General features: G+C 40.3%; 1 protein-coding gene across 5 annotated transcripts in view; it reads right to left on the bottom strand.

Annotated features, from left to right (window-relative positions):
* LOC6613856 (uncharacterized protein CG43427) overlaps window positions 1-17,124 on the bottom strand; it is a 51,003-nt gene extending 33,879 nt beyond the window's left edge. For 2 of the 5 annotated variants that reach the window (XM_032720299.1, XM_032720300.1), the window contains exons 1-3: window positions 16,992-17,123; window positions 16,264-16,445; window positions 5,481-5,532 (exon numbers count right to left, since the gene is read on the bottom strand). The gene's annotated coding sequence lies outside the window, so the exon portion shown is untranslated. Of the gene's footprint in view, window positions 1-5,480; window positions 5,533-16,263; window positions 16,449-16,991 lie in introns of all 5 variants that reach the window. The other 3 variants (XM_032720302.1, XM_032720298.1, XM_032720297.1) reach the window with 3 other exon arrangements.
* Between the last annotated feature and the right edge of the window lie 538 nt (window positions 17,125-17,662).

The following is a 17,662-nucleotide window of genomic DNA, read 5'->3' as shown; positions in this document are numbered from 1 at the left end:
ACCGTTAATTTAAGCCACAAAAGACAGAAGCTTGGCCTGAAATAGTCACATACATTCGGAAACTCATTTTCGGTAGAAGGTAAAAAGATCTGTAGCTTCCCAGGTCACCAGGCAACCACGAATGAATACAGAACTCGAAAATAATTTTGGGCCAGCTCAAGATTAGTTCCTACTTATTTTCCGAAGTTCGAAAATGTGATCGTGAGCTATTCAGATATAATAAACTTATCTTCGTCGCAAAACACTCATTCATTACACCAACGCACTGGAAAAGAATCTAGCCATTCTGCAATTGTTTGGGACATTTTAGAAATCTGTGCTCGTTTTAGTCCCACCCTCAACCACATATGGCCATAAAACACAACACAGCTGCATTAGAAATTGCAACCTGAACTCCTTGCAAGATCAAAGCCAATTGCAAAAATGGAGCAGCACGCGCTCCACGCGCTTCAATTCGTCCAAAAGCCAAGAGAAGCGGAGCAGAAGTTGGGGATAAGAAGTCGCTGGGGGCGTAATGGGGATGAAAAGGTTCGGCATCGCCCATTAAGCCTGCGTCAATCCAGCGTCGCCGCTAACTGTTTGATTAGGGATCAGTCGCCAAACACTACCCTCTTAAAGTTGAAAGGACAACGAACTGCAAATACCCTATAGTAACAATGATTTATCAATCCCACATATCAGGGAAACATACTCTATTACTTACTGACTATTTGTAAGATATATAAGCTATGTTAATTGGGAGTAATTCTGGCAAAAAATGAATATGATGATGAGGACAGAGGATCGATCGTACTTCTTCCGCGTCCGTTTGGGTATTAAACTAGGTACGTATTTATTTGGGAAGGGTATGCAAAGCGATTTGCGGCAGCTGTGCACAATTTATGTTGCAAGAGCAGCGCCGGCCAAAGCAGCTGAAAAGAGAGTTGCACATGGATGCTGGATGCTGCATGCTGTTTTGGCCGCAAGATGTGTCAGCTGCAGCGGTTACTTTACTTCTCTGGGAGACTGTTGGTAGCAACGACCAGACCCCGGTGTTTGCAACATAACACGCATATGGAGGAGAAATTGTGCCAATTTGTTTGTTGCTTTTGTTGCGGCGGGCAAAGGCAACCACAAAGCGACGACCGACAAGCGACAAGAAGTGTCTATATGGCGGCATTATTGATGATGACAGAAATGTGTCGTTGCTGGAAAAGCATTTTCTATGCGCAGCTGTGCCAGAAAGACATTTGAAGCAGTTCGCTCTCTTGCCATGAACCTCCGATCGTATCCAGAGTCAAAGTCACAGCTCAAGTTCCCCGGTTGTCCAGGAACCATCTTTCCAGGAACCACACAGAAAGCACAAATAGTTTAATTCCTAAGGATTATAAAAGATTTGTATTTTCACCACAAAGAACATTTTCTTTATGTATCCACATAAGTGTTGTTGAAGAATTAATCCATATATGTGAATACTCTCTCAATTGATTTCAGTTATAAAAAAATCATAGTTCTTTGTTTATAATATAAAATATATATTTTAATATATTCAAATAAAAGAATATGTATAATAATCGTAAAACTATATGCAATTATAAACTTATTAACACATCAAATTAAAGGATACCACTTCCTAACTTATATATATTTTAAAATTTACAAAGCCCAACAAAGACATTCAAATATTCGAATACATAGTACTAGTTTCCAATACCTAAAATATAAAACCAATATCTTTTTTTCCGTGCAACTGAAGCAACCAGTTGTTGATTAGCAAAATGGGCCTTGAGGATCGCGCGAACTTCTCCTCTTTCTCTTTTTTTTCGATGGGCAATATTTATGTCATTTATTAATTTTCATGTCTAAAAGAGTTTAAGGCATACAGCCGCAATGACCTTGTGTGTAAATTTTAATCAGCACATCCTAAAGGAAAGAAAAGGAGACTGGTTTTGTCAGGCATGTGGATGATGATCCAAGATTCGTGACTCATCCGACCAGCCAGCTCGAATTATGGCCGCTAAGATCTTTGCATGCGGAACTTGCGCACAGGGGAGACGACCCAGCATCACTTTGATGGACAGACACAATTGGGCTACAGGAAAGCGAGCTACGTGGTCGTCGCAATGAAAACTATACGATATACGATATCATATATCATCTCGAGAAATTCGTTGGAAGACCGGAAAGCGGAGTACGAAATCAAGCTAGAAGTTAAGAAGCCCACAGTCGCCGTCAAGCGCATAAGAACGACACATCATTGTCACCTTCGCGTCATCATCAGATAGGGATACAGATTTGGCAGAGCGATACCAAAAATTAGCAAATGGTTATTTTTATAATTTTATTAAAACGACAACGAGTCAGAAAAGTGCCAGAAAGAAAATGGCAAGAGACGTAGCAAAAAACAAAAGCTCACGAATCAGAACCAAAAAGAAGGTAAATGCCAACAAACACAAACAATGAAACATCTGAAACTGAAAATTAACATGATTATCTTGAATTCCAGTGTTCCCAAATTTGTGTAAGTTTTTTCGTCTGTATCTTAATCCGAATTTATAGAATGGTGCACGTTTGGTTCCGACTTTCGTATGCGCCTTCATGCAGATTATTCAGTTCAGTCCATTCATTTAAAGCAAATCATTCATGCGAAATCGGCACGTCCATTTCCATATTCTTTGACTGCTCTGTTCATTCGCCGCTTTTTTTTGCATTCACTAATTTATGAAATTTTATCGATACTACACGCTCATGTTTATACCCGTTACTCGTCTGTATACTAGATTCGTTGAAGGATATGTCGAGTCGATTTAGCCATGTCCATCCTTCTGTCCTTCTGGCCATATGAGCATCGAGATCTCGGAAGATTTTGTTTGAAGCTATGCAAATATATGTATGTTTTCTTGAAAACCAGCGTCTTGTCACCTTTTCAACCAAAGTCGTAAACCCAGAGGTGAGTTGGAGTACAGAAAGAATGGCGGTTTAAAATGACCCAATTCGACGGGGCTTAATTTAAATGAAAGAAACCCAAAGTCACAGCGATTTAATGCTACCAAAAACTGCGACGTTGGTAATGAGGGGAAACTTTCGTTGCTATCGGCTGAATCACGAGACCAAAACGCTTGTCAAGACAGTGCCACCTACCTGCAGAGATACTTATCGGGCAGCATTTTCCCAAACTTCAAATTATCAATTACATCTACAAGAAAACGCATTTGATTTTCCGACATCTCCTTATATAATCCACTAGCCCCAGCAAACTCGCTGCAAATGACGGGTACAACCACAAAAAAAACTATTATTTTTATTTCAACCACGCCGAGAAATATGCGTGGGAATTGAGTTGAGAAAATTTCTTGTTTACAAGCAAGCAAAAGCAGTGGCAATAATAATAATAATAATAACGAGAAAGGTGAAAAATGGACACAAAACCATATCTGGAGGAAACAAATGAAGTCTAACCATTTTGCTACTGTTTGGCCCGAAGTGAGTGTGAAGAACCACCTGAAGTGGCTCTGCCAGAAAGCCAAGATCCGAAGAGGCCAGGCCACTGGAGAGTAGCGGAGTCATCAGCGCGTTTGTGGTCGTCATCATCATCATTACCGAGGTACAAACCTCCAGATAACCCCACTCAAATATTCCTGCAACATGGCTCATTGCGATTACTTTGCCCTGGAAATATTGTATTTCACGGGCATGCATCTTTTATATTTCAATTAGGAGAATCCTGGACCATCACTTACTGGTGTATAATAAAAATATAATATAATATAAGATAATAAAGAGATCTATATATAATATATAATATAAATGTCTTAGGTCTGCCTTCATTACATTACAAACTTTAACAAATTCCTGACCATCTCCGAATGGGTTTTGAAGTACCCTGTTTTTGGGCATAACCTCTTCCGCAGCTTGTTTTGCCCAACTTAAAATATGAAAGGTTTTGACAACTTCAAACGACAAGTTCTGAGAAAAGAGTATCTGTTTTGTTTTCACCAAAGCTTACTTAGTAAATTTGTTTTGGACGGCAAACAAAATACACTCCAAGTCTTTCGACGTCTGAAATATAAAAAAATTAATTCTAAAGAGGGATCATAAAAGAGTGCTAAGAACAACAGATTTGAACGAATAAAGACGAACTTCAAAATGACTGCGATGAGCGTCTATTCAAACACCTAAGATATATACACAAATGGATAACAATACGTTTGTTGCCCTCTCAAATCAGTCCCACGTCCATCAAACTTTATTTCATACCTGACTTAAATTTGACTTTCAAAACACGTGTCACCAAAATCTAAAAATTATTATTATGCATATCATATTATTCATCGAAGTAACATAAAAGTGGACCTGTGAACTTGTCGTTTATGTTATGAATAATTTAAAAAGCATATAAATGCTCAGCTCGTAATTTAATAGAAAGTGCCTTTTGAGTTTGTTTGCTCGAAGGGACTGGAATCGGGGAAATTATTGAATTGCTGAGCATTTTACTTTTGAAAAAGACATAAACGAATCATCGACCAAAGGCGAGAAAATAAAGTCCAAAGACAGATTTGGAGATTTGTTAAATATCCTAATATATTCCAGGTATAATGGCCATATATTTCCGATTTCTCAAATTGTAAATTGGAAGTTTTTGTTTTTGGCAAATTCTGATAGTTTTGTTGTCCCATAAATTCTGTTTTCCCAAATTGTCCCAGCAGCAAAAGGAAAATACGAAAACAGAATACAAATACGCAGTTCTCGATTTTTAGACGCCTTTTCTCGGCGTTTTCACACCGAAAATCAGAAGAAACGGGAAAAATTCCTGTCTGGCTAAGACAGGGAGCTCTCTACAAATATCTCGGATATGCCTGTGCTTATATATAGCTGCATATACGCATATATATTTATATGGAACGTATTTTCATCTAATTTCCTTCATTTCCATCCACATGCCTTGCTCTATTTTTGTGAGGCGCATTTTTAGCGCTGTTTTCGTCGTCGTATTCTTCTATCTATAGCTCAATTTTCATTGCATTTTCATTTTTCTCCTACATACATATATCTATTTGGCTTCTTTTCGGGTTTCGAGTTTTTATGGCTTTTTATTTGGCCTGCTCTATTTCTGTGTACATTGTTTTCGTTTGTGCTTGTCTGGCAAACATTAAAATCGAAATAAAAGCTTTTTCCATTTTATTGTTTAGGGGGCAGCCTTAACTTGAACTTCTACTCTTCTTCCATTTCACTATTTTAAATCGTACGATCTACAAAGTTTTCTGATTTTTCACCGCATTATCAAAAATCTACAGACCTAAATCGTTGAAACTCTTATTTGAATGATAATCACATGAAAAACGGAGATTTGAATTATTTCTTGATTGAAGAAGTTGAACATTTTTATGGCCGAGCTCGTTAACTTTCGATTGCAAACTGATTTATAAATGTTACAATTTATTTATGTTTCATTTTATATTTGATTTATATTTTATATTTGAATCAAGACAAAAATGACTTACCTTTCAAAGCAGTTAGGTTTCCTTCTTCGAATTCTCTGGTCTAAATTAAATACTGCAAGAAAATAATACAATATAGAGATACATTGAATAAATTATATTGGAATAAAGTACAGATGGAACAAATTAATGATTAAGATTAAGATAAAGTAATTGAATTGGGCTGCGTTTATGAAGGCAAAAGAAATACTAATATATTTAATAGGTGCTTGCACATCGTACGATTTCAGTATTCCGCTCAAATGAATAATATCATTTATTATACTTTTTAATATTCTAAAAATTTATTACAGACTGCATAATTTGCACAACAAAAAATGCGTAACACCCTCGACAGCTAGGCAGCCGATATTTTAATTTTTGCGCAGCCAAGAACTCAAAATTCCTGAAGATCAGCCAGGCAGGGCGAAAAGGCACCGAAATAGTTGCTATTTTTGTTGATTTTTTGTTCATTTGACAGCCGACATCAAGTGAAGAATTACAGAAAATTTTGCAGGCGAGAGAAGACACCGAAGAATCGGCGAGATTGGCATCTACCGGCGAATCAATAATGATTGAACGCGTTGTTTGCTTGATTCTCAAACAATTAAATTTGACGACGATCATTCCCATTCATTCGAGAAATGCCGCAGGCTAAGCATAGCGATATTCTTGACAAATCTTCCAACTTGTACAGCAAACAAATTGTTCTTCGCGGTTTCGGTTTCCCTTGGATTATTGGGGCCAACTCTCCCAGGCCTTTTCAATTAAGATGAACGAAAATGAACTCGGTTGTCGTCATTTCGGGGTGCAAAAATAAACATTTTTATTGCCCGCATGGCGACAAGCAAAGATGTATCTTGTATCTGGAAGAGCAGCGCCGATGTGTAAATTAAGAAAGAACCAAGTAGCTGGCAAATATTCGTGTGCTTTGTGCCAGTTGCTAATAAATATGCAATTAAAACGCACAGAAGAACCATCTCGACGCACGCGGAGTAATTGAGAAAATGTTAGCCAAACGGCGATGATTTTGCAGATTCATCCGGTGAAGATCAAACGCCGTGAGCCCAAAGGGTTGACATCATTTACTAAATTGATCATAAAATGGAAACGAGGCGTGCGGATATAAATTCAATTGCGTTTCAGATGGTTAAGAGATGAACCCATTCAGGAATTCGTTTGTGAGAACTTAGGAAAAACACTAGCCCAATTGCCAAAAGTGTTCGTAAATAAGAAATAAGTAAATTAAATTCCAATCCGATATTGGTATTACGAAGTTCTGTTAAATTTAAAATGGTAAAACGCCTCGTTAATTTACAGAATGAAGAACGACAAACTTTCTTTAGCCAAAAACCCAGTTAAGCCCCAATTCAATAGCACATACCTGGAAGGGGCAGGGGAACCTGGCCAATACGGTCAGGCGTCGAAAGACTTTCTTCGTTCATCAAAAATCCATAAAGCCGGCCAGACATTTTCACCAAAAGAATGGCGCAGAACAAACCTATAGTACGTGCTATATCCCCCATCCCCCCAAATGTCTTTATAAAAAGCTAATCAATGAACCGAGTGCCAAGGCAGACATACAAATACATCCAAGTAGGCTTTATAAAAATGCAAGCAATTACAACAATCAGGGAAAAACATCGTGACAAAAATTATAATTGTTTGGAAATTAGACGACAGAGGCGACCAACGTTAAAAAGAAAGTTGTTATGTGGCATTTTTTGATCTTAATAGACCTGCAAGAAAAAGAAAACATCAAGTCAAAACAAATTTAAGACACTTCAAGCTCATCTAGACAAAAGCTGCAAGAACAGCGAACCGTTGCATGTAAAGTGCATTTGGCTCATTGGCCCATTGCTTTGGCTTTAACTTGATGGAAATGTTTTCTTTTCGGTGTGATGTGGCTTTCCATGATATAATTTACAGCTGTACAATTGCATTTCACCATTAATGCTTGCTTTGAAAGTTGCCCTGCCGATAAGATGGTTCCTGGCCATTAGAGTATTTACGAGCCGCAAGGCCAACGAAAAGACAAAAGAAATTGTGTTACACCTGCTATATAGTCGATTTTTCCATTTTATGATACACATTCTGAGCCAGAAACCTGTAAATCTAGTTTGCTGATTTTTTCACAAGAATGAAAGCAAAATAACGGTTTTATTAATTAAACGTAATGTTTCTAACTACGTGATTGTTCTTTATTGAATTTATATTTCCCAAAAGAGCACTATACCCTCCTTGTTCACAAGTTACGTGTATGATTCCATTTTTAAAAGGGGCTTACAATTTAATCTCATCGCCTTCTAGTACTTATTTGTGCTATAAAAATGGAAATAATCAGTTTTTTAGGACAATCACTATATTTGTTCTTTAGATAACATAATTTCACTAGCATTGCAAACCCATGAAAACGCAGTTCACTGCGAATTGGTCGCTTAAATAGCGTCTAATTCAGTGCACTCGTGACCAGTTAAGACAACCAGTTAGTAATACTTAGTATTCACTCGGAAATGACTGATTGGTAGGAAACTATGGCAAGTTCCACAAAGACTACCAACTGATAAGCTAAGCGGGCCTCCCCTTTCTCCTGAGGGTCTAAAAATAAACCATGAGTGTTGCGTTTACGGATGGGCACTAGCGGAAATTGACCATTTGGTTAACATGGCTCAAAGACCTTTGACAGTGTTGGCCAATGCAAGCTGGGGAGTGGTGTGGTCTCCTCCCCTCCCCTCCCCCCTCTCATTTGCTCCCGAACGCCGATGTTGATCAATGGCTGGTCATTCAATTTTGTAAGCAAAGCGTAAACTGATTGTGATCGAAGGCTGCAAGCTCCGTGAAAACCTCAGCGGATAGCCTGCTGCAGTCACTGAACTTGCAACAACGGCAGCAGGATGAGGCAGAACTGGAGGGAGGCAGGCAAGGGAGACGTCAAAAGGCCAACAAACGCACGCATACCAAGACCCGCACACATGGCCAAGATTGTCTGGGGGCCAACTAATAACAAACAACCGGCTTTCGCAGCGAGGCGCGAACAGAGAAAAATGTACAGTGAAAACTCACACGAAATTCCACGTATCGAAATGTGTAAGTGCAGAAAGAAAAATAAATGGTTGAATTCATTATGAACCACCAATCTTAGAAGCGTAAATTAGATAAATTTACAATATTTCTTAGAATTAAAAAACAATTGTATACCGTATTTGAGGTGAGATAACGCTTAATTAACGGTCAATGGTTATAAGTATTATTAAAAATAAGAAGGAACGCTATAGTCAAGTTCCTGAACTCTCAGAGATTCCCAAACAGACGTACGGACAGCTGGAGTCTACAAGATTGTATATACTTCTCTCTCCGAGTAACGGATATAATAATTAATACACCACAGGATTTAGAATATTTAAGGTCTATAGACTATATAGACTATATATAGTGTGGAAAAACGCAAATTACTGTTCCGAACTGAACTTGCGTACTCGAATACTATTGATATACTTATTGGGTCTTGACTGTACCGAGGGAGAAAGGAGAAGCAAGGAGGAGCAGTGGGAGTTAAAGAAAAGTTTGTTTACATTGGAGCCAACGATTTTCGACCGCCACAAACTCGTTGCCGAGCATTCGCGTAAGTCACTCCCAGTTGACGGCTAATGCTGTGATGTTGCTGCTGCTGCTGCTGCGCCTGCTGATGTTGCCGCAGCAAATTGCGCGAGTTCCTTGGCAGCCACTATGGAGCACATGCACATCTGTCGTCACATTGGAGCAGTTGTCGCTTCGCAACACTGTTTTCCCGCGAGGTGAAGGCCGCAAAAAACTCGATCCGAGCTCTTTGGGCCTTCTCGAAGCCAAGTCACCATAATTGCATGGCCCGCATCACAGCGAGGAATTTTCAGTAAAGAGCCGACCGAGAGCGCAGCTCTTGGCCATAACGAATTTGCAATAATGCCCATTTCCAGCACGTCACCACCCCTCCGACCAACCAGGCAACCACACCATTCCCCCTGCCCCAATCGCCCTTGGCTCCACTCAGCTCCGAGTGCATTTTCCGCTCAAACTACACTTCATTTAAATTTTCCCCAAGCAAATTTTCATTGCCCTTTGGGGGCCTCACCTTCGCGTGGAAGAAGGAAATGCATTTGCGTAGCCCGAAGTACTGAATCTTTGGCAAATGGCTTTAGGTCATCAGCTGGGCGAAAAAGTGGGCATTTCTGTGATTTCTGAAATGCACATCCAATACTTTAAAGAGTTATTCCTTTGACTCCTAGAGTAAGAAGGTAGTACTTACTTAGTATGTAAGTATAAGTAAGTAAGTATCACGTACAAGTTCGTTTTTAAAATTGACACGTTACTTAATACACATGCTTAAAGTATTCGAAATTGAGCAGATGGAATCTATTTGGCATATCAAACTACGTGACAAAACAGGTCCTTACTGCATTTCACTCGCTACAGCCGGCATACCTTCCGTGTTAACATTAATGAGTATCTGATAGTCCGGACACTACTTCTATTTTGTAATCTTATGTATTACAGAATTAGCAATTTAAGCTGTAAACAATTAAACCTTTTAAGATTCACCTACACAAACCATTTAATTTGATGTTTAATGCATAAAACAATCCAAAATGACCTCCCATCGGATAATTTTGCTGTTGAAACTGCAACATGCACATTCACATTGGTGGCAGACAATTCAACTGGCTTTTATTTTTTCTTATTTATTAGAGTAGCTCGACTCTTCGTGCCACAGCCGAGCCAAAAACAACTGCAACAGTTAATAGTAAATTGGCTCTATAGAAATAAAAGTGAAACTTTTCCCAGCGAGAGAAATTTTTGCATTCAAGCGAAATGAAGCTCTGCTAAGTAGGAAAGTGTTCGTTTGCGCTCGTAAGAACATAGTTAAACAATTAGTCACACACTTAATAACAATGCCACGTTGGTAATCCGAACCCTCCAGATCGGTCACTGTTCGTCGAAACAGTGAAGTAATTCGAGACCATTTATCAAAAATTAACAACCGAAGAAAAACCAAAAAGCATGCGACAGAACTAAAAGTCATGCGATTATCATCATGGCAGCTGGAGTCCATACGAGTAAGACGCCCTAAAAAGCCGAACGCGAAGGTCTCTGGCAAGATCTGGTTTTACGGTTCCCCCGAATCGACTTTGACATGTGACCCCCAACCCCACGCCCCAGTTTGACCTTCACAACAGCCGAAAAGAAGAAAAGACCAGCAGGCGTAGTACATACGGCTGGTCATTTAAGCCACAATTCAACGCTTTAATTGCGCGGCAAGGGGGATGGAGTTCAAATTGATCGATTACTCGAATTGGGCACTTTTCCATTGCAATCCTGGACATTTCAAGTAGTTCCCCTTTCCTGAACTTTTCACTACACAGCACAGCAATTGCCTATCAATAAACTACATTTTTGTTGGTTATGACTGGGCGATATACTCGTAGATAGTTAAACGAATGGCGTTAGCTTATCGTTGGCACTTTATATATAAAAACCTCTTTCTACAACAATATTTTTAGTTGCAACAACATTAGGAATATATTACCGTAGTCGTTAGAAAAAATGTATGACTAAATTATTTGTCATCGTCACTCTTATCTCACCTCGTTAAGCAACTCCAATAAACGTTTTTTAATAAACTACAGACTTTTTAAAATACTTTAAAATTTTGGCTCTCTGTGCTCTGCTCTCCACATCATATTGACTTACTACACAAAAGCCCAAGTCAAAAAATAAATAGGAACCTAATTGGTTTAAGAATGTAAACAGAGTTGCTTTTATTGTACCTGCGAGGTGGGCTGGTGGGGCGATGTGCCGCTAAGTAAATAGACAACTTGACGTTCCTCTGATAATTGCTGATAAACGTTGACGCTGCATTATATATGGACTGAGTCCCCTCTGTTGACTCTAATCAAGCGCCCTCTCGCTTAGCTTATACAAATATAATCCGACTGCGGCGCAGTTCTAGGTGCAATCAGAGCTCGCTATTTGCATAAATGGGTCGCTGGACAAAGCGGAGAACGGCCGGGTGATAAGACTCGCCTGAAGGTTGCGAGGTGTGAATAGTGTCATTTTTAAATTGGATCGCAGAACCAAGGCAGGATGAGTAAAGATAGGTATATGTTCACCCACACAGGAAATGGCAAGGAAAATCCAAGTGCTTACTTGATATCAAGGCGCATTATCCTATGCTTCTTCACGTACCACACATCCTTTGCCACATTTATTTGCCCTGTTTTTGCTTCCACCTGGTTTGGTGCCTACCCTAAGGTATTAAATATTCACTCGTTTTCCGCCATTTATCCCGAACACAACCGACACTCATTCCTGAGGTTAACTTGACGCGTTAAGTCCGCAAAAGGATGTGAGCCACATTCGGGCCAACTGATAAGAGCACCAGCCGACAGACTTCCGAGCTGAAGTTCGGAGCACAGGAACGGGAAAGGGAACATCGAAAGCAATTTCCATGCAAGCTTAGGTCATTTGTTGGGCCCCCAAAGGAGCCATATCTGTGGTATACATAAAGACACATATATGCACGGCTCTACCTAACTGTAATACCGACGAATCCGATTCTATATAGGTCACAAGCTGTCGACTCTATTGCAATGGCAGTCCGTGCGGATGTGAGGGTGTAAGGGGTGTGCGGGCCGAAGAGAGCACATAACTCCATTGCACTCGTTTTTGGGTTCGGGAGCGACGGCCCCAAACCAGCGAACAGCTGCTTTTCCCCACCCCCATCGCACAGTTAACAGCAGCTGTTGGGGGCTAACAGGGGTGGGGTTGGGATAGGTTGGCTGGAAATAGGGGTGGCTTTTCGCATCCGAAAACCATAACATACCAACTTTGAAGATTCGCGGCATGCAGACGTCTTAGGAAATACAAAGTATTGTGCATCAGAGTTTTATATTTTCGAACATAACATTTCTCGATCATCAGCTGCCATACAAAATATTTAAGTTAACAGAACCAAACTTTCAACTTCTGGGCGTTGTACACACAACAAACGGCTGTGGCAATGAATTCAGCCAGTGCTCATGGAGCTAGGTCAACAGTTAGTATTCCATGTAAGTTGGTACATAAATGGCTATATACAGTTTTCGCGCATATTTATATATGCTATATACAATTTAAATGGAAAAGTATCCTTTGAGTGGGTGGCTGCTGGAACTAAAGCGCCCATGTTTCACTTTCATTCCTGGGGAATTGGGGCGCCGATATGAGGAATAGTTATGCAATTGATGTTTTCAATTACTGCACTCCGTTGTGGGCATTAAAAATCAATTAAATTGATGCCATCAAAATCGGTCTTTGTTTCCGTTTCAAAGTTGTTCAAAGGGTATATAAATAAGAGCAAAGCAAATCTTCTTCTTAAAACGAATTAAAAATACGAACTTGAAAACTAATCGCTCTTTAATGATAAGCGGGCCACGTAGACCCAACTTAACAATCCGGTTGCATTTTAATTATACGGCTAGATCACGGATACCAACTAATAAATACTCATCGGGCGCCATTAATTTACTGGGATTTGATAGGAAAGACTTCGCCCAAAAGTCAGTAGGGTCTCAGATGCCTAGTTCAAAAACCCCGGCTAAAGAACACTGAAAAAAATGGTATTGCGTGCTAATTTATTTATAATTCAAAAAATTATATCTAGCCACAATAAATTATTCAAAGACCAGCAATTAATAAACTTTATAGTTATAAATTTTCCAAGAAAGAAATTTCTATTCAGACATAGAAGAATTTCTTTCAGTGCGCCTAAAATCACCCGCCGCGGCATTTCTGCCCATTGAGAAAACCAGGAGCGAGGCAGACAGAGGCAAGTGCAGTTTCCATTTTCCAGGCCTGCGTGCGTGGTAAAATGGAAATGGTTGAAATAGCAGGTAAGTTAATAAGCTGGCTGTGCCACCAATGCGTTCAGAGCGTTTTCTCTAAATACCTCCATTGTTTCAGATTTCCGCCGACGACGACAGACAAGAGGCGTTCGGCATGGAACAAAACCATTCGCTTTTCTGAACAACCTGTCCGAGAGTCCGGGGGTTCTACCACTCTGCTCACACACACTGGCTTCCAAGAGTGGTCACTAACATTTTGTACAATAATTGCACAAGTGTCACTCGCACTGCCCGGTGAAACAGGTAGGCGACGAGCCCAAACTGGGCCCATATGGGTGGCCTTTTGGTTATTGTTATGAAAGAGGCGGACTCGAGCAGAAATGGTTACAAAATCGGATACCAGATAGCACCTCCCAGAAGGGAAGAGTTGAGCCTGTGTGCGCCAAGCACAAGATGGCTTAAAACAAGTCATTCTGATTTGGATAAGGTACTCTAGTTTTAAGAAATTACATGACAATCGCTATATTTAGATATTTTCTTCAACACTCAAAGATACTCATTATATTTGATCCTATCTTTCTAGCTTTTACTGCTAGACGTTTCATACTCACTTTGTTTACGTTTTAACTAACCAATTGCGAGTATGTTTGGATTAAAGTAGAGCAAATTAGTCCGAAAGAGAGACTAGCTTAGTTAACAAATGAAAATGAAATGTTTCCCTCTATGTAATTCTGATTACCAAACAAAATGAGCCAGGCAAAAAAAAGCAAAACCGGGCTTCAAATCTGCCCCAACGGGCAGACAAAACAACTCGAAGACAAATGGCCATAAAATGAAAATTGCAACTTTGGAAATTATGCGGCAAACAAGTTTTGAGCAGCCGCGGCATTTGGGCAGTTGCCGCGGCGCCAATTTCCACGTCGAGTTTTCAGTGGAGTGGCGGGGGAAAATGCACAAGCTGGCGGGACACCCTTTTTCCTCCGGTTCCCTACCTAGCTGCAGCTACTCCTATTTGTACCATTAAGACCGCTTCCGTCTTTGAGGCAAACTGAACTCACATAAATTGACGCACGAGGCGCGCAAAAACAATAAGATGGGAAAAGCATAAACAAAACAGCAGCGTCGGAAAAGCTCGTCGAAAAACAGACGGTGAGGAAAATACCCACCGTCGAGTGAAGTGGAAAGTACACTTGAAACAAAAATGTAATCCGATTTTGGACTTTGTGTAAAAACAACTTTTAAACATTTATCATTTTTATAGCACATGGTTTGAAGCAATAAATATTTAACTAAAAATTTATAAAACCGTATGCAAACAATAGGATTTCTTAATTATACTATTCAATCGCATTTTAGAGGAAAATATTGAAAAGCACGAGAGTGGGTGGCGCAGCTTTGAATTGATTTTCATGTGAGGGCACAGAAATAATCACATTCGCTTGGGAAAGTGCTCCGGAAAATTGTGTAACGTGTAACGACCCGCACGCCCCTCTCCCAAAATCGCCCTGCCAATCGTGGCAAGAAATTGCCAACCACTGTCACCCGGAGGAATTTATTACTCCTCTTGTGGGTAGTGCACGCTATGAGTGAAGGAAACCTTCGAAAACCAAAAAAAAAAACATTTTCTTCCTTTTTGAAAATCATTTTCTAGGCACCAGAACTTGGGAATTGGGAATTCGAGTTGGGTAAGTACATACATACATTATTAGAAGAGTTTTTCAGATTTTGAAACCCAAGTTCGGAAAGACGATTAACTCCATATCGCCGGCGAGTGTGTAACCCACTCCAGCCCTTTCAAATGCCTTTCTCCTGTCCCATCACCTTCATCATTCAATCCACCCGATCCAATCTAGTCCAACGCCCTTGCCGCCGGGTTTGCTCCGAAAGTCGACTTGGGCTGCTCGAAACGCAAATGAAGCATGAAGCATGAAGCCTGAAATATTAGCCAAGTGCACGGCTGGCGAAAAATGCGTCGCCCTGTCGCACAACTAGGCAACCCAGGCAGCTGCATTCCGCAAATGCAATCAAACCAACTTTCCAATGATGGATTTTTTCTTTAGATTATAATTCAGCCGTTTTTCCCCGTCTTTTTGCCATTACCTTATTAGCTAAAAACCTGTAGCCTGTAGCCTGTAGCTCGGGCGATGACGATAATGATGATATCAAATAAATGACTAGGCGCCCGAGTGCTGCAAGTTTGAGCGGTGAGAAAATTGGCATGCAACGTGAAAATGTTTTGGAGAAAAAACCTATCAAAGCCAACACAGAAACGCATGTCGAGGGTGTCGAAATGTTTTCGAGACACATTTGTCGAACATCAAAGCTGGGAACTGGAGATGCGAAAGCCAGCAGATCGGTGGATGGATCGCAAGAATGTACAACGCAAGCTCACAAGCCTTGCTCCAAAACACGAGCCTCCATCTACAAGTTCCGCCTGACCAATATGATCCAGGTCCCAGTATGCTGCTTGAGGTCATATCCCTAGTCCTGGTCATCACAACGTTATTTTGCTGCTACTGTTGCGTCAGATGAATGGATCCAACCGATCCGCTCAATGAAGAAAGATCTCCGAGGGAAATGCGACTTTTTGATATCCATTACAGTGCGACATAACAGTGTGCCCCGTTAGAAAAGATATTGGTCATCACTTTTCGTTTGGACCTTTTTTAGATACAATTATTTTTGAAGCACACTTAGATGCTGTTAATGAACGTATTTATTGCAGTTAAAAAGTAATGAATAAATATTTCAATATAAACAAATTACAAATAAATTTTCTTCGGTTTCAGGTACAACCAACTAATGTAGTTTACTTGCAGATTTGGATAAAAAAACACGTTACTAAGAAAATTGGCTACCAAGCCCTTTTCACGGTTCGAAATGCAGATTTTGAAATCACTAATTCACTTATTATTTACTTTAGTTATTGTGCAGAAACTGAAAACACTCACCAACAAAATTCGAAGCTCTGTTCGTTGCTGTCACAGATGCTTTTTTTACAGAGTTGTGTTTTGACCGCGGCTACAGTTGTTTTTCGGCATTCAATTACATATAAAAAAACAATTCAAGCGACTGGCGAGATTCAAATGAAACAGCCACTGCAGAGTCCAATAGTTGTTGTTGTTGTTTGGAGCTGCTTTTCGGGATCAGGCCAAAAATCATTAGAAATTTCTATACTCGAGCGAGCAACACGTACACACGCACACACACACACTCGCACACAGCGGCGCACCCACACACACCAGCAAACGCGGGCCAGAAAATAAAACGGAAAACGTGTTTGCCTGTGTACTGTTGTTAGAACTGTTGTTGTTGCTGCGTTCGCATTTGGCCGTTTACGGCAGTCGTTGTTGTTGTTGCACTGGTAGTTGCCTATACAGGTTGTACATATGTATTTGTGAGCGAGAAAAACAGTTTTCTGCCGCGCCGTAATTGCAACTACTCAGCTTGGTGGATTGGACGACTCCCGTCAAAATCGGAAATAAAAGGCACTACCCACCCACAGCCACACACACGCACACACTTCCGCAAGCAAACTCCCCTCACCCACACAAGCGCCGCAGTTGCACCGCGACTGAATTCACGATTTTCCACTGCACAGGTGCAGTGCTACGCAAAACAAAACGCAAGACTCTCGGATCCGAACTCCGTGGCTTTGGGCTTTTCCTGCCTTATTTACCGTGCGCACATATGTATACATTCACATGTATTCATGTACCAAGGGGCGAAATCACGTCCGAGCGGGGAACTATGTGCTTGCGCGCCGCGCTGAACTCTTAGCCGCCTGCTTTTGGCCGAGTTCAAAACGTACTGCCGAGCGTAGGAATTTGTGGGTTCAAAAATGGGGCTAAGTGTGGCCAGCTGAGGTGGGTCGAATCAGACTAAGTGCGGTATTTTTATCTGTCCGCAGGCAGGGTCTCTCTGCATCGCTCTTACGTTTTTCGTTACGTTGTTCGGCGGAAAGAATTCAAAATAATTAACAACTTTCTCGGTTTTAGCCAGTTTAGCTATCGGACGATGTGAGTAATAAAATCTTTTATGAGAATCAATTATATTTTCACCGCTGCGTTGCTCTTAGAAGGCTACTCTATGCCAACTAATCTGCATATTCGGTTACGTTAAGTATTTAGTACGTAAAGTATTGCATACAAAAATCAACGAATCTTTGAAGCTTTGGGATCAAATAATATATAATATTATATAAAAATATATGGTGAAGCTTAAAACTAAACCAATTTCAAGCTAATTTTTGATTGCGCGTCCCAAAAGTATGCTATACCCATTCATAATTTCGGCACGAGAGCTAAATGTTGAAAAGAAATGTATTCATATGAGAGTGTTTATTTGCTC

This window comes from Drosophila sechellia, chromosome 3R (assembly GCF_004382195.2).
Source record: "Drosophila sechellia strain sech25 chromosome 3R, ASM438219v1, whole genome shotgun sequence".
Taxonomy (NCBI): domain Eukaryota; kingdom Metazoa; phylum Arthropoda; class Insecta; order Diptera; family Drosophilidae; genus Drosophila; species Drosophila sechellia.
Note: the sequence above shows the minus strand (reverse complement) of the source record. Positions and strands in the feature narration are given on the sequence as shown.